Below are 24,623 nucleotides of genomic sequence, written 5' to 3'. Positions count from 1 at the left end.
TTTTTGCATTTTCAGTAAGATTATGAATTTTTTTAACATGTTGCTAGAGCAGTAGATGACATAATAGTATAGATTTATTTTAACCCTCTTTTTCATCAGTTCAAAAGTTCACAGACAAATGTCCATTTATGCAGGGCCAGAATAATGTGACAATTGTGTGTTGTATACAATCATATGAAATGACAAACTGGATAATTGTAAATATACATTAAGTTTCAAATGTCCATCAACAAAGTGGTTCTCAGAACAAGAAGTTCAGTTGGCCCGAGACTGCTCACCAGGCAGCCATCTGCCTAACAGCCAAATGCAGGAGCAGATGGCCAAGATATCTACCTTAGTAGAGTGCTTTCTATAGAAATTCCTTTGAATGATATTGATTGCATGTTATGAAAGTGATTGCATGTTATGAACTTTTTAGAAGTTATTACAACTTTTCTGTCTTTTGTTGCATATTTGATCGTGATATTTTGCAGAAACTTTTAAGTCTTCATGCCAAGATGCTTTGCATCTAATCTGGTTCCATTCTGTTCAGTGGATTTTTAGAAATCATCTAAAAACTCACTATTTGTAGTATCTGTGCCATATTTGATGACCAAACAAATGTCATTACTAAGGCCTTCCCTGTAGATGCTGGCAGCTAGCTAATTCATCCCATACATTGAAAAATTAAACAATCAAGCCAACTCCTTAAACAATAAATATAATATTTTTTCATACTGCTGCAATGACTAGATCTTGTACTTACAATCTGTGCTAGTTATTTCTAAAGATTGTTAGACAACAACTCATAGTGCTAGAACGTTGTGTCAAAACTGGCAACCATATCTGATTGCGAATCTGCATCATTTTTTTTATACATTTGTAAGCCTATGCCATGCTGCCTTTTGCAAGATTTAGTCAAATCCCGTTGAGCAGTTTTGAGATGTTGTTGAAACTATTTTCTGTCTTTAGTAACAGCACCAAATTTTGATGGCAGATCAACACAAGTTGTAAAAACTTGGAGGCTATCAATGGTAGGATACTTTCTCTAAAATGAGGTCAAATTCTGTTTTTTTTTTAGTAACAACAACCACATCTGACAGCAGTTCAGCACCACTGATATGAACCTAAAACCCAATGCCAGAATATTTTCTGTCAAATTCAGTCAAAATCTGTTCAGCAATTTTTTTTAAGAGTTTGTTTAAATGGGTTTTCTGTAAAGTTAGCCATCACTGATTGGCACAACTGCAACAAATATTTTATACTGTTAAATCAAGATAATTTCTATCAAATTTGGTTCACTTCTGTTGAGCAGTTTTTGACCTTGTAACAATATTCTGAAGATCTGGAATTAGTTTCTTAGCTGTCCTTTCTTAAAATCTTCTTGTCAGAACATTTCTGGGGTTCAACATGTGAAAAACTGAAGGTGGAATGTATTAAGATTAATTATGGCAATTTAGTTTGGAAGTAGTTCAGACAGAAAAACACTGGGTCTTTTTTATTTTTGTGTTGTTAAAAGCCAAAAATATCAACTATTAAATCTAAACTACTCTGAGGCTAATTATATTTAATACAAGAAATTACAAAAAATAATACATCTACATGTGACAACATAAAAACAACGCATGTTTCAGGCATTTTAATGTAGCAATACCAGACCTGCCAACCCTGATAAGTCCGTCTCAGTAAGGCAGTTGATTTTTGTCCATAAGATTGACCTGTTTTCAGTAAGGTGTAACAAAATACCAATAACTGCTACTGTAAAGCTGGAAAACGTATTTAAAAGTTGATGCTCTAATATTAATGTAGCAAACTTTGATTTTTGATAATTCATCAAATTCAGATGATTCAGTGACAGATGTGGACAATGAACTGTTAGATTTAGTGGCCAAAAGAAGGCAGCTTTGGATGGTCACATAGCTTCACCAACTTGACTGTGAATTAGTTCTCTCAAGACTAAAGCATGCAACAAATTCTCCCATGAAAAATAACTGTGCATCAAGATTCTATTTTACTCTTAAAAGTATCTATAAATAATAAACAGGCACTACAAAATGTAAAAAGGCCAAACTTTTATGTTAAACCTTGCATCTACAACAATGCTATAAGTTTTACAGGCAGGCCTATTTGGGAAGTCGTTTAGATAATATGTTCTATTTATATCACACTGCACTCCCACTCTGGCATATTAATACTGGCATGCACAGTAACAGATGCCATGAGGTAAAGCATTAATGTAGTAATCAAATATTCAAAAGCTGATCAAATATTATCAGAAATGTGGCCTCAAGTAGTAACAAACTCATAAACAGATGCATGATCAGCTGATTAAAAGGTGATGATCTTGCTCATCATCAAATTCATTCAAAACCTTAATGATATAAGTTTATATTGCAAGTTCAATCAAAATCAGACCTGTAAATATGGCCTCCAGTGTGGTAACAAAATTAACCAATCAGACACAATATCATCTCATTAATATGCATGAATATCGAACTTGTCCAAGATTTTGATGATATAATCTTGTATTCCAAGTTTTAATAAATCAGATGTGAAATATGGATTCCAGAGACTACACAATCAATTGCTGACAGACAAGCACACAATGGAAAGAGAAAGATGAACACAGGGCCATACCATAAGCTCACTTGGCCTGGTTCATTGGAATGAAACAAAATAAAGAGTCCAGTCTAAATTCAATTCTGTATGTAGAAGTAACTGTGTTCATAAGATCAATAAAGTTCAAAAATGCAAGCAAATACCTGACATGATCCCAAAGTCTGCTCGATTTGGAATTCAAAACTCCTTCACAAAGTGTGGATATGATGGTGATCAGATCTGCACCATTTCACTCAGAATCACTCACTAACATAGTGAAAGAAGTGTTTTTGCAAAACCCGAGATCAATGGCACTATTATGCAAGAGGAGCAGCACCATTTTTCTTAAGGACCCACATGACCAGCAATTTCCAACCTCACTTGGGATGCAATCCAAATCAGCATCTGATGAAAACATATCATAAGCTAGAGGGGTGGGAAGTCCTTTAGTTGGCCAATTTAGAGTAACAGCAAAACAAGGTCGGAAACCACTGAACAAGACCATGGGATAAATATGTGTGTAAAGTTTCATGGCAATCCTCCAAGTAGTGTAGGAGGAACAGTGAAAAGACTAGAGTTAACAGATGGAAAGATGACACCAGATGAAGCACAACTGACCATTGCATAAGTTTAGTAGAGCTAAAAATTATAATTACTATTCATGCTGCGTGTATCTGGGCTAGACTCTGTGCATATTTGACTCAATCTACTTCACACAGTACAGAATTAGTGCCAAGATGTTTTTAATGCACCTAATGATACACTGAAGATAAACTGGATGAAAGTCAAAACAACACCAACAATATCATGACTTTATCACAAGGTGTATATCTCAGTTTTGAGAAGATGGAAATGTGTATCAAGATGTCTAATTATCAGATGTAAAAAAAAAAGGTGACAGGTCACGAACAAATGGTTTCATTTGTGTTTGCTTATTTATGATGGTGACTTGTTGGATAGAAACACATTAAATAATTCTTACTGTACAGTATTAAGCTGGAATATAGTTTTCTTTAAGATATAAAGCATCTCAGTATACTACTATCCCCCTTATAATGTGGGTACAGTTGTATCTAAATTTTGTTTTCTCCTTTATACTTGAAATTATATCAATTATCATGGGTTCTTGGAAAATGAAAATCAATTATAATGTGATTTCATATCATTAAATACCTCCATTTGTGTTCTTATGCACAATCGTGACACAGCATTGCTGGAACATTCCTATGTATTTGACTCCCATACTTTATGAAACAGATACTTTATAAGGTGTGTGTGTGTGTGTGTGTATACACACACACACACACACACACACACACACACACATATATATATATATATATATATATATATATATATATATATATATATATATATATATATATATATATATATATATATATATACACACACACATACATACATACACATGTATACACACACACCTCTAACATTATTTCTAATTAGACAAACTGACAAGTGTTAATTTCTTCCTGCCTAGCAGGTCGACTCCCATGCACATCAAGCTCTTTCTTTTAACCTATTTGAACCTATTTGTGGGTGTGTATGTGGCTAAAAGGATTTGACATGAGCCTGCCAGTCAGGTCACATTGCTCACATTGTGGGTTCATTTCATTCTTGGAATGGGTTATGACTCTCACAACTGTTTTTTAATATACTGCTATTATACAGATGCTCTGCAGATAGTCGTATTATACTTCGAAAGTATCTGATTTTTTTGTACTTAAAAATTTTTTTTGAAGCAATCTGGATCAACCTCAAGAACATACATGACAATAGTGGAAAAGCATAATATGGAATAAGTATGGATATGCCGATTTCCTGTTAAAAGGTATTTTATGCCTTTTCCACATTTATTACTGCATTAAATACTGTAGAGCTGACCTACAAATGGTGCAGACAGATTTGCTGCCTCATAATCAGTGTTGAATCTGTTCTAATTATAATTCCAAGTCCCTTCTCTTCTGGCATATCATGTGATGGCAAATCTTGGACCATGTCACTTGTTGTTGGGTGCCCACTATTAATCGATAAAATTACGATACAACAGCATGTTTAACAGACATCAACTTTGTGATTTGTATTTATCAACAAATGCTGCCAGAGGAAGAAAGATCAACTAGAAGTTCTTGTCAATACAGATGACTCCAATCACAAATTCTCATATCACCATGATGTATTTATGCACGCTAGTGAAATGCTGTCTGACAAATAATTATGAATTTTTTTAAACCAACTTCATTGAAATGCTCTAGTTCATTTTGATCAATATATTCATCCCATACAGTAGTGGTTCCCAACCATTTAAAGTATGAGGTGCCTTCTTAAGGTCAACAAATTTTGTTATCTCCACTAGCTGATACCTGCAATTTTAGACTCTCTTAATTGAAAAAAAAAGTACATACAACTTGGTGGGGTCCAGAGCCCACATGCTGGGAACCACTGCCCTATAGATATCACTACACTAACAGAGTGAGAACTGCATTCAACAAAAAGTACCGGTATTTAAAACTTAAACAGAAGAAATAAATTTAATCAGTTATGTGTACAATAACAAAGCACTGCTTACAAGAGATTCCACCAGTAACAGAAAGGTGACCTGCACTAAAATTCCAGTCATTTAATTCAAATGTACCTAGTTCTAGAAACTAAAATAAAACCTATCCTGGTTTTCTGATATGTTGGCATCCAAGTCAGTGCCAATCATGGATCTGCATCTGAACCAAGAACTAATGCATGGATTTGATATCAAATGAATTGAAATGAAAGAATATACAAACAATGTTATTAATATTGTGATACCTTACATTTGTAAAGTTATAACTTTCAATACAGGAGAAATGGTAGAGCTTTACAAATCCACTTGCCTGATGCACAGGACAAGCTCAAAATTGACTTGGGTACACAAAGTTTGTAAGGTACTGCCTGTGGCATCATATTATATTATATCTGCATTCTAACCCTTCCTTTCTCTATCTGTACTTTTTACAGAAATCTTTTTTTTAACAATTTAGTTATCAAAAGAGGGATTTTATGGAAGAAAGTTTAAACGAAAAGATATTCTATATTTTGAAAAGTAAATATAATGCTATTTCCTTAAAACATTCAGTTGTGATATTTTGTTGTCATATTTCGGGGCAAGCTTATGTCCACCAATGGCAAGTTCAATTTCTTGCCAGCTTGCTCCAGACAAGCAGACTTCTATGTAATTTTGTAAAGATTAGCAGCAGCAGAGGGGGCGAACAGACCAAAACTATTTTCATGACAAACCCCTTCCAGGAAACTATTCCTCGATAGAGGGCTTATTTCGACGAAATAAACCCTTCTATTCAGAATACAGGACAAAAAAAAATGTCCCAAAAAATTCGGAGAGTTTCCAGGGACAAACTCGTTGAGTTTCCGCTGGCAACTTGGGTTACTTCAATAAATCTGAAACAGTTTCCGTGGCGGGGTCATTATTGAAAAATCCATGGGGTGGGTCCAGTCCCCCCCTGCTGCTCTACGAAATGAGTTTCCAAGGAAAAACATTTTTATGTTAACCATACAATGTATCAAGTCCAATACGGTATCGTGTCCGCGGGTCGTGTAAATTTATTGTCACAAATCCGTGCGGGGTTCTTTGAGCGCGACTAAAGAAATTCTTAAACTTATTAATATCCATATCGCCGCTACACCAGGTTTGATGAATATTTCTCAGCGTGTGAACATCAACTCCATTAAACACTGCAAGAAGATTACAGTTATCCCTGATTACTTTTGGTATTTGTGTGTAACGTTGAGTAACATAAATGACATCAGTGTTTTTATGACGACCCCGGGAAAATATTCTTGCAGGATTTTTTTGCTTGTCCAGCATCACATCATCGTACACTACTAGGTTATTTATTTCCCCGTCGAGGTCTTCCACGGACGGAGCTTCTTCGATATCAGTGATAAATTCAACTACATCCTCGTCACTCAGCGCTTTTGCACTCTCATTAAAATCTTTTATAACATTATAGCATCGCTGATCGTCTACAGATGGTGCTACCAAATACAGCTTATCCCACTTCATCCACTTCATAATCAGGTTCAGCAACAACTGCGTTTTACCCGATCCTGACGGTCCAATGATAATCATTCTGATAGAATTTGGCAACACCGAATTATGCTTGATTGGCTCCCTTCGCCGCGTCGCAGAAAAGTCTGTAATTTCCATTTGTATACAAAGAATAATAATTATGGATCTATATTGTGTGAAGTGTCGGGCACGAACCCCTACGAATGATCTAACAACGGTTACAACAAAAAATAACAGACTAGCAACTTCAGGTACGTGTACGCGATGTGGCACAAAAAAATTTAAATTTCAAAAAAAAAACGAGGTGGTGACATTGCAGCCGCCCTCGGACGACTTCCAGGTACCCCTTGGGGAAAGTATCCCGGAGAAAAACATCTCCCAGGATACAATTACTGCGGTCCGGGAACACGACTAGATATCAGGCTTGACAGCAACGATCAGCCCAAACCCGGCGAGTATCCGATAAACGCTATCGACGCAGCGTGTCACATACATGATGTTGCTTATCGAAGTAAAGATCTACAAGACAGGCATATCGCGGATGTGAAATTAATTCATGCACTAAGCGCCATAAAAAATAAATCATTTAGGGAGTCACTCGCTAATTGGTTAGTAAGATCAGCGATGAAATCTAAATTAGCATTAGGCGCTGGATAATTAATAACGATGCAGACAAGTCCAAGGACTTCCAACGCTAGTGTTTCCATGCAAGCGATTTATTATTCCCCAATCGGATACTGGAGAGGTAACTCAGCAATTAATAAACTCGCCAACGCGGCATCAGTAACACGCGAGGTTGCCAAAAATTGGCTATCAAAACAAGCAATATGGCAAATCTACCTACCACCACCTCGACAAATCAACTTTGCACATTTTGATGTTAGTGTCCCCAATGAAGTTCATCAGGCTGACATACTATTCCTGCCTCATGATACTGTCCGCAGAAAAACATACAAATACGCGCTAACAGTAGTTGATGTTGCCAGTAGATACAAAGAAGCAGAACCGTTAGCGACTAAAACAGCGTCCGAAGTTGCCTCTGCGTTTTCGCGAATTTATCAACGAGGACCTCTAAACTGGCCACGATTATTACAAGTTGATCCTGGCAAGGAATTTCAGGGCGCGGTGTCATCACTGACAAAGCAGCATAACGTTACCATACGACGAGGACATACTGAAATTCATCACGATCAGGCAATTGTTGAGCGATTTAATAGAACACTCGCTGAGAGATTATTCGGATACCAGTACGCGAGGGAATTCATTTACGATACGAGATCTCGTGAATGGGTTGCAAGACTGCCAAACGTGATAGCCGCACTGAATAATGAAATTACCAGAACAACAAATATGAGGCCAATAAATGCAATCACAAAAAAGTATATACCCCCGATCACTAAAGTGATTCACGGACATGTTTCAACGCAGCCAACGACGCTAGCGGGTAATGTCACCGTTAGGTATTTATACGAACCAGGCGAACTAGAAGGAGGAAAAAAAAGAGCAACCGATCCCACATGGAGTGTTACTACACATAAGATATCCAGCATAACCAGATCAACCGGCAGACCTCCCATCTACAGATTAGATTCGACTGCTCCTCAACGCGGATTTAAACGCGAGCAACTTCAGGTGATTCCCACGGATACACAATTACCACCCCGATCACTAAAGTGATTCGCACTAAAGTGATCCGCACTTCGGTAGGCAGCAGCCTCTGCGTCGGTTACACTCAAGACAGGTCAACATCACATTTTCACGTGTATGACCGCGACTGCTATCTATTCTATCTACGGTGAATTGCCTTGGGTCGTTTTTCGAATACTGCCACAGCAATAAACAATTACAACTCGCGCAGTGATTATTCTGCTGTTGTTGTAATTGTATTACAAATTCAACATCCAAACTTGGATCAAACTCTCTACCATTTTTTTTGTCGCTCTGTTTGTAACCGGCTAATTTCTTTCTTATTGTATCATCAGCGATTGAGCTGTTGATGCTGTCGTTGATAACATCATCTAATACAATTCTTCGTAACTGACCTATCCTTCTTACTCTTGACACGGCTAAATAAACTAAATTTGACCACTCGATGCGATCATCAACAATCCAAACTGTTGTATCTGAAATAGTTAGTCCCTGCGAACTGTGGATGGTCATAGCGTATCCTAGCGTCCACGGGGATTTGCTCATTTTTAGTGCCTGTTCAACAACATCAATATCAACTGTGACAATATCATTTAATACTAAATTCTGTTTTTCCGATCTCCCAGGTATATCAACGTCGGTATTCTGCAATCGCGTATCAGCTGGTCTATAACACAACGGCACTGCCAGCATGGGAAATTTCTTCTGATGTAACTGAAATAACCGCTGCTGAAGTGTGTCCCTGACTATCTTTCTACTTGCCACTATAAGATCACTTGGTTTCCACGTTTCCCAAAAGTCGCTCAGCTCCGTCTCTGGAATTATTTCACGCATTATCTCACACTGGACTTTATCAGGTTGTAGCCTGATCAACGCCTTAAACTCTTTCAGCGTTTCATCGAGTGATCTAACATCATTAGTTATTTCCTCATAATAATCTACAAAAGTTTTCAGCCACGTGTGTGGAGATTCACCTGTAAATGGCGGTGGTTGACCATGATCGCCGCACATCACCACTGCGGTATTTTTCTTTAGCAACCAATCCAGAAACTGTTTTAATATATCTAACGGCACAGTGTCTATCTCATCCCAGATGATTATTCCAGGGATATACTTCGTTCCCATTCGCGTAGGTGTCCACGTGCCGCCGCTGTATTTGAAAAAACTGTGATACGTACACGCGTTAACATCCCGTTGTCTCATCTCCCTGGCAAGTCTATGTGTGGGTGTTAGCACAATCATGTCAGAGTTTCTAAATAATTCTATCGCTCGAGTTGTCTTACCGGAACCACCAGCCCCGTTGAGATAAACTGTTTTGTGTCTCACAACAGGATCGTGCACCGGCGGCAGCGAAGTTGTCGTAGAAATTGAAAATTTCCCAGATATTTCTGCGCCGCGATATTCATCCTCGATTTCAACATCAGCCGATTCACAATATCCATGCAACATTTCATTTTTTATTCTCCATGAACCCCACGATGGATCATTCGGTATAACCTTATTTAACGCCGCTAAGTGTTTTTTATCGATATAGAATGAATCCGTTGCAACTCTCACTGCGTCAACGGAAAACCTATTAATCATCGACAATAGGTTTATTGATACATAAGCTAGCATCGAAGATCTCAAATGTGTGTACTGAGATGATTCTCCGTCGATATAACTAAAAACAGTTCCTAATTTTTCCCCGTTTGACAGAAACACATCTTCGCGGGTACAAAACGTATTATTCGTGGCGGCATCAGCGACAATAAGATCCAATTCGGCCTCGTCCATGATTAATCGACTATGATGTAATTTATGATCATACGCTCCACCTTGAGTAAATTTTCCTATTATTCTTCGTCCTAGATCTTTTGCGGTGCTTTCATCAGTTCGGGGAGCTCTTTCGATGATAGTGTCGATAAACGATTCTGGATATTCTCGGAAATTTTCAATTTCTACGGTGACTTGCGGAGTTGGCAACCAAACTTCGGTTTGACGACAGTAGCATATAATCGCGGTACTGACCGTCAGCGACAGCAGTATTCGACTGTCAAGCATGTATCGCAATAACACTATTGGGGCCCATCGCTTCTCAACGAAATGTCTGCCAAACCAAGCATAACACACAGGATGTAAACCCGTAGCGAGTTTAAACGACGACACACAAGCAACCCCGGTCAGGTCAAAATCAGGCAATGGTCCGTCAACAGCTACTCTTGTCATCGAGTTTGTAATGTGACCAAACCGTTTAAAATACTCACTACAATCTCCGCGCCCAAGGAAACTTCCTGGATAACACGCCGTCATGTCGACGGATATCATATCGCGGTGATCATACTGGGTATTCCACAAACCACCGTGTCCGTATTCGACACAGCTCTGCTGAATATCCTCGAAAAAACTCTTCGGGGTTGGTCTCCATGAATTTCGTTCTCGGGCTACATGTGCGACAACACCCGGGACAGTAAAACACTGTGTCAGTAATGTATCAGTGTTCGTGCTGGAAATGCCAGCATTTCTCACATACTTCTCTGCGAGTTTTTTCATTTCGTGCTGTAACTCCATTGTTCTGTATATTTCCCCGCTGGGTCTCACAAACTGATCATATTCTCCGTCTTCGCTACTTCTGAATAACCACACAGACACTGGATCGGTTTTACTTATCTGATAAATAAAATCAAACATAGAAATGCTAGCATTTCCAGAACCACTAGTGGTTCCCCCGCTAGCATTTTCCAATTCCGGATAATACTTTACAACACGGTCTCGAGGAAATATCCTAACCGAGTCAGTCCAGGCGTGACTGTTATGATCGATAATAGTTATTGGTGCTCCACGGGAATCATATTTACTCTTGTACAATACCTCACCGGTCAACGATGAAACCGTTATAGGAAATTTCAGTAATCGTTCGAGCTCGGCAACATCATTTATTGACGCTCCTTCATCCGCTACTTTTGCCGCCCACGCTGTTATTTTAGTCTGTCTTAGCGGTGTTAGGCCGTTTCCTCGCGCGGCATTTTTAAAATGTTCCATTACTCGCTCGGCTACACAATTCATCCTGGAAGTCAGAGACTTCTCTGGGGATTTTATCAATGACTCTGACATCTTCATCGGGGCGAGTTTATCAACGCGTGGTTTCTTCATCGGATAAATTCCATAAATGACTGCGGTCACAGGATACGCTCTGGCATAATACGGTGTATCAATCCCAACAAGTACTCCCGGGTTTGAGTCTTTGGTTACGACGACGGTTTTTCCCCGTCGGGCATCAAGAATAGGGTCTAGTTTGTCTCTGATAATCCATGTTGTTTCACCTGTTTCCGTGTCGTCGACGCCAACGATAAATTTTATCTGTATGAAATATCTTCTATCGTCGAGATACTCAATTATACTACGCGCGATTGTATCGTTCATGGTACCATCAATGATCGTGTTTTCAGAAACGTCGGCGTTTTCAGAAATGATTTTATATGTCGACCACACATGTGCGGCACCATCACGACGAAACTCTTCTTTGGCGTTCTTGATAACACCAATTACCGCTGCGAGTTCTCGTCGTCGTCGATCAGGGGTTAATCGGTCAAGATCGAATCGACCTCGGGGAAATTGGAGATTTCCAGGTTTTATTCTGGATAGTCTTGAGAAACTCATTATTATAATTAAGACAAGTATTTAAATAGACAAAAGTATTATGTATAATGAACGAAAACTCAAAGCATTTCTCTGGTGCGCCCGCGCACTCATGCAAGTGGATCAAACTAAATTCATCAGCGCCGTGTAGCAGACGTTGCAGACACGAATACTGTGGACAACATGCTCAACAGGTCCGCGGTGGGAGTCTAGGACCGATACCGTGTATCAGATGCGGCATTGGAGTACGAGGAAAAACGCAATTATGTTCAGCGTGTGGTGGAAAACGCTATCGAGAACTAAAACGGTATTATGATAAAAAATATCCAGCCTCGAACACGTTCTCGGAGCGTGATTACATAAATAAGTTTTCAGACAAATTATGAATTAGACAAATGATTTGCTTATAGTATAATGAATCAAGAATTCACCCCCGAACAAGAATTTGTTCCACATCCAACTATTCCAAATTATGAGGCAAACCGAGATGGCATAGTACGACACTGCACGCGAAGACGACCAGTTGGTGGAGTTAATAATGCTGGTTATTTGATGTTTACTAGCCCCACAAAGAGGTATTTATGTCACCGTTTCGTTTACGAATGTCATCATGGACTGATCAAGGATGGTTTTGTTGTTGATCACATTAACGGTAACATACTTGATAACTCTATAAACAATCTTCGCATGGTCACTCAGAGCAAGAACTGCCTGTCGGGTAAAACAGGACGTAGTAAAAAAGTTGCAAGACCTGTCCGGGGTCGTAATACACAGACCGGCGACGAAATAGTATTCCGGTCGATATACGCCACCGCGAAGTATTACGATATTTGTCCACCTTCTGTACAGAATGTCGCAGCTGGGATTAACAAAACAGCATTTTCAAAACGACTAAAACAAAAAATCTCATTTTGTTATATCGTCGACGACGATAACTCGAAAACGAAAAATGTTTCAACTTTGTAAGTCAATGACTTCTCTGGAAGTCAATGACTTCTCTGGAAGTCAATGACTTCTCAGTTAGATAAAAAAAAATAGTTATAATATATGAATTACGAAAATATTAATATCGTAATTGATGAAATTCAAAAATTGAAGCAGCGGGGTTTTAATATTTTAACAGACGCTGAAACAATTATGTCAGATTTTGAATCCTTGAATGAGCTATCAACGAAGAAGAATACTCTTCCTGCGAGATACAGGTTCATTAAAATGCTGCAAAATTGCATTTATAGATCACTTGCCACAGTTACCCACGAACAGGTATCTGAATTTATTCCGTTGACGCGTGCAGTTGAAAGTATTCGTCTTACACTATCACACGAGTATGAGACTCGAAAATTAATTAACTCGAGAGTGAGATTGTTAAAAAGTCAAATAAAGAATTCCGACGCAGAAGTCAAAGGGGTTTCTCTGGAAGTCTCTGACTTCTCATCCACGCTAGTGTTTCCAGAAGTCCAAGAGACTTCTCAGGAAATGCTTTGATCCCCCCATTGTGAGTTTCCAAGGGTAAAAAAAAAGTATTATTTTTTTTTTGTCTTTGAAATTCTACTGTGGAAACGCTAGCGTTTCCGGAAATGTGAAACATTTCTGAGCAATCGTGGAAATCTCTGATTTCTCAGAACTCTTTGAGTTTCAAAATTTGCTTGAGTGTTTCAGCATCAATACACGAATGAGAATAGTTCATGATGTGTTCTTGGTCACAAAAAACTGTGATCGTGTGATACTTCTGTAACTGTTCTTGTTGTGGCCGTGTCAACAAGAAGTCTTCGTTGCCGTGGTCGTCAACGACTATTCCGACGGGGAAATGCAAAGCATTTCCAAATGCGGTCCTGATTGCCGCGTTGAGAATTTGTTTGTCATGTACGCGAACTCGGACATGGATATACTCGTGCATTATACACAACTGTAATTTTTTAAATGTGGAAATGCTATGCGTGGAAACTCTTCGAGTTTCAGGACTTCACCAGTAAGTTCACGGAGACAGTCTCGCCACGCAGGTCCAACAAATCCCCCCGTTGGTCGGTGAGTTTAAAATTTATCGTTGACAACCACGGATTATTACACCGCAGATAGACCACATTGATTGGTTCTTGCACAATCAGAAAACCAGGAGGGTCTCTTGGTGTGAACGTATACAGGATAAACCCCTGTTGGGCAGCGCTAGCGCTGCCAGCGCTGTAACTGCCATCGATGACGTCACATACAAGATTGACCGCAATAACATCTGTGATATTTACGATCCCGGGTGAGATGTGTCTGCCATCCGCGGTAGTGCTGTTGTCGTGCTTGAGAATAACCGGCTGTGGTTTTGTTCGCGTGTACGTGGCAGAAATATCTTCGAAAGATTCCGCGATGAGATCCTGGACTGATTTTCTCAGTGTGTGCACGTTATATCCAGGAAGTTTAAAATCTGAAATATCCTTCACGGGAATACCAAATCGGGCTGCAAAATTCGATCTTTTTTGGGTTCCATAATCGCCTTTGTGATCCAGTAGATTCTGAATTACTTTTTGATTCATAAATTCCATCGTGGATACGAGTTTGTTTAGTTTTTCTATGGTGGTGATAATGTTCATGCGAGAACTGCTTGCAGTTCCAGGTTTTGTTATATCAGAGATATAATCTTGAAAATATACTCGCAACAGGTCTAGCTGTTGTTTATGTGCTTGTTTGATCGGATTAAAAAAATGAGCTTCTATGTCTTCTGGAAGGTATTCACGGAATCTCCCGTCTTCGAAAGCTGTATATATTATATCCAAGGGGTGTCTATCTGATGTTGAAAACCGGGCTTGGCCTGATCGTAATTGATCTGGAAGTAATAAATGCTCGCCGTACACGAGGTCGTGTAGTTCTTCCTTCGTGGTCTCGAAATCCGATTTTTCAGGTTTTGGTGGACCCGGTTCAACCTCGGGTCGTTCTCGTGGCCATCCTAATACTGTTCGAAGAGAGCTGCTATAAATATCCACGGCGTATCCCGGTGTTGAGATTTCAATGACCGCAGACAGCGTTGGTTCGTGCGCGGTCACAGATATTTTGGCTTCCTTGCCGGTGATTCGTTTTATTTGGCGTTGTATCTCCGCGTTGATTTCTTCGATCTGATAACTCCCAGTGGGTAGCGTAATTGTATCCCATTCAAATTCACGTTGTTGTGGATCCGCGCTGGGTTTCCCGAACACAAACGAATTATTTGGCTGATGACCGCCAAATGATTCCGACCTGACATTAGGCCAGCTGTGATACGCACTGAGCTTCGACAACGCGATTTCGTTCACGGCAATTGGAGTTCGAAAATTAATGCTGAATTCTGGTGTCGTCGAGGACACTGAGATCATTGTGGTCCTTACCGGTGTTGTGTTTGTGACTATTTGCTGAAGCAGTTCCTGTGGCGTTGCCATCAGTGACATTATTTATTTGTTTAGTTTTCAAATAGTCATTGTACGCATCTGACATTAGTTTGAATTCAGAATCTGATATCAACGCGGCGTCGCTGGATTGCGCGTCTAACGATGATGATATCAGCGATGATAATTTCTGATATGCGGTCGTGGCTGTATTTAATTTTGTCGTGTAATCGTGTAATTTTGTGTTAGCACACGAGGATATTTTTTTTGCTATGATGCCGAAAACTCCTGCCGTGGTTGTGGTCGCACAAACAGAGATCGTGGCCGCGACTGCAATTACCGGAGTGACCGCTGATAGTATTACTCCCGCGGATGCAACAACGGCAGATACTGAATAAACCATAATATCCAGCACTGTTATGCGGCGCTTGTATTTTTTTACTTTTTGACTGGTTACTTCGATGACAGTTTTTAACTCAGATTGCCACTCACGGACTTGATTGTATCGATATTGTTGAGCATCTGGAAATGTTTCGGATTTCAACGTTGACATATTATTTAAAATCGCTGGCGATTTTCAATTACGCGGTCATCAACTCAGGCGTTGCAGCGACAAATTCCAAACACCACCAGTAAGATGTTGATGTTAAAGTATCGTCGGCGGCTTCAAGCATAAATGTTTCCTCGGCGTTGCTGTTTAGTATTACAGTGCAAACCCCGGAATACTTATCGGTGGAATGTCTCCAGGGAAACGTTGTGAAGATTTCAAATTTAGCGGCTGAAAACACAGACAACCTGTAAACACCGGTGGCTGTTGCTGTATATTTGATAGTGTTATTTTGTCGTGACCATGTTGCGAATCCCGATGATACCGTGAATACGATGTTGGCGATATGCCCGGGAGTAACTCCAACGGGGACTTTAATCAGACTGGTTTTGTTAACGATCTCAGGAATACCCGATACGATATTCTGCTGTGTTTGTTTGATCGTGTTAATGTTATTTTCTATTATCTGAACTTGATCTGAAAAACTTTTTTCCGTTCTGACTACACCTAACCGGGTATTAATCTTATTGATATCGTTGGCGTTATTAGTAAGATTTGGTATGATTTCAGAAAGTTTCGTGTCGACGACTGGAGGAGTTCCAAAGAACTTATCCACGGGTTCACTGGTTTTTTGAAGGTTTCTTTGGAGTCTTTTAAACCCGTTCACGTGAACATCATACTCTGACCGCAGCGTATTTAGTTTACCGTTGATGATGTCCACGTATTGTTTGTTTGACGCATCCTGGTCGGATTCGGGATTCGCTAACGCGGTTATTTTGTTGCCGCTCATGTCAAGTCCGCCGGTCATTACGTCGCCGGATTTTATTACTCTGTCGATGATTAGGCCAGCAACGAGTTGGTACTGCGCGTCGACGTATTGTTTATTTGCGGCATCTTCGAGACCTTCCGGATTTTTTAGAACGGTTATTTTGTTTCCATTCATGCTGAGTTCGCCTGTCATCGTGTCACCGGCTTTTTTCACACATTTATCAACACCTTTATCAATACTGTCTTTGATGCTTGCGATTGATATGTTCGAGTCCTTGATCCGGCCGCCATCACTAAATGCGGCGAAGTTATCCTTGGTAGCTCCAAGAACTCTGCGAATTATGTCATTGAACTTAATGTTGCTCGTTTTTAGTTTTCCCTGCTTGTCCTGAAAAATAGCAACTTCATCTGGGTCAACTCCAGCTATATTCAAAAGATTATCGACTTCATCTCGGGTCGCATATTTTGAGAGATCAACATCTGTGCCAGGTTTGACTTTTCTTGTGAAAGGTCTTCCGTAAATATCCACCATTATTCTTATTGCTGTTTTTCAAATGCGTGAGAAGTCCTTTGGACTTCCAGAAATGCTAAGCATTGGAAACGCTAGCGTTTCTCGATGCGGTATATTCATGCACTACTCGATGCGGAGACGTTGCTGGATTTCTTGAGATTGCATCAAGAACATTTAAAACCTCGTTTCCACAAATGGGCGGATCAACTAATGTTTGTGTTGGTAACGTCGACTGCCACACTGGAATTGGAAATCCGAAGGATTTCTTGGAGAATCTGCTGTTGAGAGTGCGAGGCACTCCGCGGACATACCTGAGAAACTCAACTGGCGGTGCTAAACCGTACGAATCAAAATAGATAATTCCACGTGGATCGATCGCGTAAGCAACCCAGTGAGTTCCAGGACCGTCTTTGTTGTCGAGATTGATAATGCCAGTTTCTGGATTATTTGGTCGTTGCGGTAATTGATCTCGCATGAATACACCTCTGAAATGTTTTATACGCAATTTTTTAACAGCATCGAGTAAATCAAAATTGCTCAACGGCGTTAGAATTTTTTTGGATACCATGATGGTGGAGTTCCTGGTAGTCTTAGACCGCGTCCCTTTTTTTTGTACCCGTGTCCGGTTGCCTTCTTTAGTGCCATTCCAGCTGCCGGTCCAAGTGCACCGAGTGCTATCGCCTGTGCTGCCGCTGGTGATGGAGTTCCCGATAATCTTAGACCGACGCGCCCCCCCTTATATCCGTTTCCGGTTGCCTTCTTTAGTGCCATTCCAGCTGCGGTTCCAACTGCACCTAACGCTGCAGCTTTTGCCGCTGCGCCAAGTAATCCTGGAATTGCAGCAGCTAGTATTGGGATGAGGGGAAATATTCCACCGGTTTTAGTCATGTCCTTGATAGCTGCAGCAGAGAAATCAAGGCGGATACCGGTTTTTGCTGTTAGTGCCTTATTAAAATGTTTAATCTGAGTATTAGTCAACGACAGCTTGTTTGGACCACCAGTAATCTGATCTCGTTTTAGTGTTATTGATGTCCCGCACGTGCCTGCGTTCTTCGATTGCAATTTCTTCGTTTGACCGGAAGTCAAGGTGACATTAACATGACTGTATGACATTATATCCTAAGTTTGATTTTAATTGCGTTACATATTCTCGATTGGAGCGTCAATAACTCTCATTCGTCCGCCAACACCTTCAAGCAGCATTGCTTTATCGGAGAGTATGACAGCAATCGCTCTGTAACCACCACCAGGAACACCTACACGAGCTCGGAAATGTAGGTCGACAACAGATTGTTTAACCAGATCAAGATGTTCCAGCGAAAAGTAATAAATCGGATATAAACTCATAAAGTCTCGCTGTGATATTTGCAGGCCAGTGTCTACATTAAGGTCGCGCCCCATAAATGACATCAGACGATGATACGCGCGTGCGACACGATGATGTGCGAAATCTATTAATATATCCTCAGATGGCTCCTGATGCCCATTTATTCTCAACGAAACTTCAGAAACTCCAAGTGTATCAAATACCATTGGATTTCTTTCCTGGCTATCTGTTCTATAACGGTATTGAAATGCAATGAAAATATGTCGTGGTGCTGATACTCCTTGTTGCGATGATATATGCCATGTAAACAACCCACCGTGATCACCCTGAATAACGTCTGTGGTTGTTGTTTTCCAGGATAGTAGTGATTTACCGCCCGTGTCCATGAAAGACAACAGTCGTTGTTCTTCTGTGATTGACGGAGACAACACTGGCATCCACAACCACAGTTTAGTTAGTATTATTTGACCAGCGGCAACAGCAGCATCTCGCCAGATAGCGTCATTATCATCAGGTTTTCGCACAAGTACAACTGTGTGTTTGGCACCGAATATGACCTTGTGGACATCTCTGCAGAATCCAAAGATGTGAGACAATGGAATCACACCTGAGAACTCTTCATCTCCACTTAACATCGATCTACGTGTTGCAAAACCCAAATTAAAATTTTCGTTCATCGATGCAACTGCGTCACCGGCACCATTCATTGTTACATTCCTGTTCTCGGGGCTGTCGGTTATATCCTTTGCAAACATCATTGATGGTCCGGCTGATCTGGTGTAATCATCCGAGTATCTCGCCAACCCGAGAATTGTTGTGGCAACGTCGACGTTATCATGAATTGTTTCAATTTCTTTTCCATCTATCATGTAAATAGCGGATTTAAATAACGCCATGATGCCGTTGTTAACAAATCCAACTCGGTCGCCGATTCCGTAGTTAGTGTTATCATTCTTTAAAAGCCTACCTTCAACTTCGATGAAGGCCTCAGCGGGCAAGAAGTATCTACTTGTATCCTGGACCTGTAGTTCAATTCTTCCGCGTTGGTTAGGATCACGTGCTTCATAAGAATAATATTGAAAATCACGTACAGAATCATCTTTAAGTACTGGTTTGGACATATCAAACGCGTCATTGGATTTTCGTGCAAACATTATTATTATTCGTGATGATCTAATTAAAATGTTATCGTCACCGAAAACCACTACCAGCTATCAAATTAGCAGTTACACTATCTTGCAACGCTTTGGAGGTAATTCCTGCTGTTGAGATCTCAGCTAATTTCTGATTTACGGCCTTATTTACTACGCTACTAACATTTGCCGGCATAGCTTCAGTGGATGGTAGTTTTACTGGCACCAACCTCTCGACTGGGGTTTTTTTTTGTATCAGCTGTGCTAGTCGATCCTTGATTGATTGAAATGCTTTTCCGACAAGACTACCAACAGTGCCAATGGCTTTATCCTTGACAACATCAGCAGCTTTCATCGCGAATTGTTTTACTAACGGTCCAGCTTTCGGAGCGATTCTTGTGACTAAATCCCTAACAACATCACCGACTCCATCTCCGTAAACAACCTCGTATACTGGTAATCGTGAGTTTACTACTCTGACACTTCTTGGTCTGCGAAAAGAATCGTGTAGTATCATTTTATTTAATTATTGTTTCTCTAACTAAATTTACTAGTCGCTGTAGTAAACATCCGCGAGTTCATCAATGAGTCCCCGGTAAACGCCGATATCCATAATGCCACGCTGAAATAGTCGCTGACAAATATTTGCGGCTTCATTTATAATTTCCCGAGAGTTGTTTCCGGCACGTCTTCCTCCGATGAGAACTTCCAACCGTGATACGTCATTGACGATATTGTCAGGACAGATGTGGTTATTATATCCGCTGCCTGTTTTCTTTTTTTCTTGTTGTTCTAATTCAGCAATTTCTTTTTCTATTGCTTTAATTTCTTCTCCTTTTTTGTTGTATTGAGCAACTGCGGCTTGATATACATCCTTATTTTTCTTATTTCTTTTGTCCAGTTTCCCTGTTTCTTCTACATTTTTATGAAGATCGGATAGCTCCATTGACAGTTCAGTTCTCTTATCGCGTAATTTTTTTAGTGTTGGTTTGGGCGGCGAAGTGGGCGACGGAATGGGCGACGAAACAGGAGTGGTAAAATCATCATCATCATCGGGAGCACTAGCCCCCACGGGTTCACGCGATGAAAATTCAAACACTGGATCGGACAGTGTCATTTGCAGTTCCTGTTCTGTTGGCGTTGCGACGACTTCCGGTTTAGCTGTTTTCCGAGTTGGTTTTTTATGTCGCTTTGTCTGTCGCATTTGGACATCAAATCGATCTGATCCTGACATATACTCTCGATAAAATACATCACTGGTATCTAACCGTTCGATACCCTGTTTTATTTTATAAATTCCATCGAGAAATTGTTGCTTAGACATCTTTTGATTAGGATCTTTTATAAATTTTTCTCGAGAGTGATATGCCCTAGCAGCGTCAGCACCAAAAGCAATTATTTCATCTCTATTTCTGACTGGACGATTTTTAATTTCATCCACAAACCCTTCAACAAAATCCGTTTTATAATTAAATCCTTTGATCGGTTTCGGTTGAGCCTTCCTAAGTTCTTCTATCGCTTGAAGAAGACTTTGTTGCGGTTTATCAGGATCAGGTTTTCCTATGATAGCAGTTTTTATTGTTTCAGTAGCTTTGGTCACGGGTTTAAATAATTCCTCCGCGGATTCTGCAAAGCCTTCCCGTGCTTGCTGTCTTAGTTGTAATTTTTGTCTGACACTATCACGGATAGGAAGAAATTTCTGAATTGCTTCGAGACGTTCTCGAGCTAATCTAGTAGTAAGTGCTTCTCCGATATTTGCCATTATTTATTTGTCAATGATTTAATTCCGCTAACATAAAAATGTTTCCTTGGCGTCGAAGCATTTCTCGGGGGGCGGACCCGACCCATGGATTTTTCAATAATGACCCCGCGAGCGATGCTAGCATCATCGGGGACATTTTTTTTTGTCCTGTATTCTGAATAGAAGGGTTTATTTCGTCGAAATAAGCCCTCTATCGAGGAATAGTTTCCTGGAAGGGGTTTGTCATGAAAATAGTTTTGGTCTGTTCGCCCCCTCTGCTGCTTTAGCTCATTATATTATGTAATATTGTGGAACAAGGACAGTTTTTTATAAAAATTTATTCTGCTATCAGAAATCGGAGTGTTATATTTTATTTCTACAAGGAAATGTGTAGACTTCAACACTACAGATTGCAGCATACATCATCGTCTTCCATCTTGGATTCTTCGTGGGATTTGAACATAAAATCAGTATAACATTTTGTTATTAGGATTTTTAAAAATGTATTCTTTTATAATTCTCTGATTATTTTTGGATTTGATTCTATAAAACCATAAGTTCATATTTTCTCATTTTAACAGAATTTTTCCAGGGAAATAAATTGTTTTTTTTTCTTCAAAGCTTGTTGTTTTCACTCTTTCTTGTGTTACTGTTTATTCGAGCCTAAACAAGTGACATAATTACTACCCTAATTTTAAAACCAGTGCAATCAGAAACACACATTTTTTGGGGCCTGATCAAGCTTCTCCAAGATCTTGTTGATATAAGCATACTAGAATATTACGAGTTCGATGAATATTGGATCAGAAATACCAGCATTGTCTCCTAAGTGGTAACAAGCTCAGCCAATCAGATGCAAGCTCACTTCATTCGTACTAGATGATCTTACTCATTATCGAACTTCAAAATTTTGTTCACATGAACCCATATTCCAAGTTCGCATCAAATTGGATTAGAAACCCGGATTCTCGAGAGGTAACAAGCGATTATTCATGGAAAGAGGATGCACAAGGCACAATGGGTGATGCCCAACATATGACAGACACATGGCCATATCACAAGTTCACTTGGCCTTAGAAAAAGGTGATATAATCATAAAATCTAACAACTAAAACAAGCACCAAAACTTACCTTAATGTCTATCCATCACATAAAATCTGAAATCAGAAAGAAAGAAAAAACTTTGATTAAATCTAGATAAGATGCAAATCAAATGTAGCTAGAAGGACTCAATAAGAAAAGAAACTTTGTGTTCATTCCTGTCTCATATTAACATTTTGGAATATTTTTGAATTTTTTTAGACATAATTTACGCCAATACACTTATTCCCACCACTGGCTGTGCACTTCAGAAATTTCCATAACATCCTGGCTCTTAATTACTGTGACATTTACCATAACATTTTCCATGTTTGTAATATGTGTCGATCTCTATGCCATTACAAGAGCTTTCAGAAAAAAAAGCATAGCTTGCCAGTACACCAATGCCAAGAAGTAATATTTGACGAAGACTAAATTTTTACAATTTCTAAGGAGCTTGCTAGGCAATTACTTCCTAAGTTGTTTTCATAATAAATGTTATAAAACCTAGCTAAAAATTTAGCTTCCCTTTTGGGACATTCTAGACAACGATTTAATTTTCTGGTGGACCTGGGATTTTTAAGCTAGCATACTTTTTTAGATAATGATTTTATTTTCAAGTAATATAGTTGGCTCATTAGCTCTTTTTTCTTCTAAAAATCTGAAGAAGAATATTTTTGAAGCCATCTGTGGGATGGTGATTTTTTCAGTTTAACCCCACTTCCCCATCCAACACCAAACACAAATAATTAATTGCCCATTCCCAAACTAAAACAATATATTTTCAAAAATTTCAGGAACATTTTCATTCTAGAGGATATGCTGACCAAAAAATGTGTTTGTTATTTCAACATCTTCATCTATAACCTGGCCTTCCTGGCAAAGTTGCTGGATTTTGTATAACCTTGTGGAACCTGCACCTAGTTTGTTAAAACCTTTTCACATTGAATTCTTATTGCAGTTGTTTTCTATAGCCAAATGATAGTAATTCTTCTTTGCCTGACTGATCCTTTGGGTTGCTTTATTTCTCCATGTTTTGAAATGTGCTTGTTAACACATTAACCCCTAGCGACGACTTAACGGGGCAGGAGGTAGTAGCCTACTGCCAAGCTCTGTAGCGTCATGGTCATGCATGATACACTAAAATGGGTGGTATTATAGAAAGGTAGATAAATGTAGCTCTACAATGATATGAAACTGGTATGAACTGCAGACAGACAGATGAGCCTTTGCAAAAAGTAGGATAAGATGGGCATTCAGAATAAAGAGTGGTCTCCATATAAAAATAATGGCTCCGTTTAGCAAAATATAAAATATAAAAAATATAAAAAATCAATTTTTTTAGATAAAAATCCAAATTTTACCTTTCTGCTCATCCCTGAGTCAAACAGACAATGAAAAACGATGTTTCTAACTCAACTAGACAGTATGTTATTGAAAGATGACCAGGGATTTGGTGTTTTCGAGTCTATTCAGAAATGTGTTTCCTACTCGATTTTCAGGCGAAAATGACAAAAAGCTCCAAGGGTTAATGTGTTAACCACCAGATTTGAAATAACCATGGGTTTTCATGGCATCTAGAATGCCTGGAATCAACCAATCAGGTTGAAGTTATGCTTTACACTGTTTTCAAATTTACATGTTTATAAATCACCTGTGAATATACAACAGATATTACAAAACAGATTCCTACAGTACCTGGTACATGTCTTTTAAAGTAATATCTATGATGCTATATTGATATGAAAGCATGAGACAAGATTGCTCTTGGCTGCTTGTCTTGAAGGATAAGTGACTTGGAACTTTGAACTGTACTTAATCCGGAGTATTTGTATTACCAGCAGGGAGATGTACATGATCAATAAGTCACAAGGATGACATGTCAAAACTTTAAATGGTGAAACATGTCTAGATTCGTAACAAATTGTAGCTGGTAAAAAAATAGAAGGCCTCAGTGACAAAAAGATAAGTGCACAATGCCAGTTGTAATTATATACAATTTGCAGTAATTCTGAAGAACACCTAACAACATTTCATCTGAAGGATATAGATGTTAGCACTTAAAACAGAGAATGACAGTTAAATAAAATTTTTCCCAAGGCCTTTTCATAATGTTTGTGTTCATTACTGTGCTGCAATCAGAAAATTGTTTTTTTGTACAAGACAAAAGCTACCTGTCATATGCTACGCACAGTGAGGAGAAATTGCCTGTTTGCATTCTGTATTGTAGATCTTTCACTTCAGACAAT

The 24,623-nt window shown here is 39.3% G+C and overlaps 1 protein-coding gene across 6 annotated transcripts in view; it reads right to left on the bottom strand.

Annotated features, from left to right (window-relative positions):
• The window catches only part of LOC149788915 (plasma membrane calcium-transporting ATPase 4-like), a 187,974-nt gene that overhangs the window by 71,869 nt on the left and 91,482 nt on the right, over positions 1-24,623 (bottom strand). For all 6 annotated transcript variants that reach the window (XM_089975044.1, XM_089975045.1, XM_089975046.1 and 3 more), the window contains one exon: positions 22,426-22,451. The gene's annotated coding sequence lies outside the window, so the exon portion shown is untranslated. The remainder of the gene's footprint in view (positions 1-22,425; positions 22,452-24,623) is intronic.

This window comes from Sinohyriopsis cumingii, chromosome 11 (assembly GCF_028554795.1).
Source record: "Sinohyriopsis cumingii isolate HCF-2022 chromosome 11, ASM2855479v2, whole genome shotgun sequence".
In the NCBI taxonomy this organism is placed as follows: Eukaryota; Metazoa; Mollusca; class Bivalvia; order Unionida; family Unionidae; genus Sinohyriopsis; species Sinohyriopsis cumingii.
The sequence above is the reverse complement of the archived record's forward strand: the minus strand, read 5'-3'. Positions and strand labels throughout refer to the sequence as shown.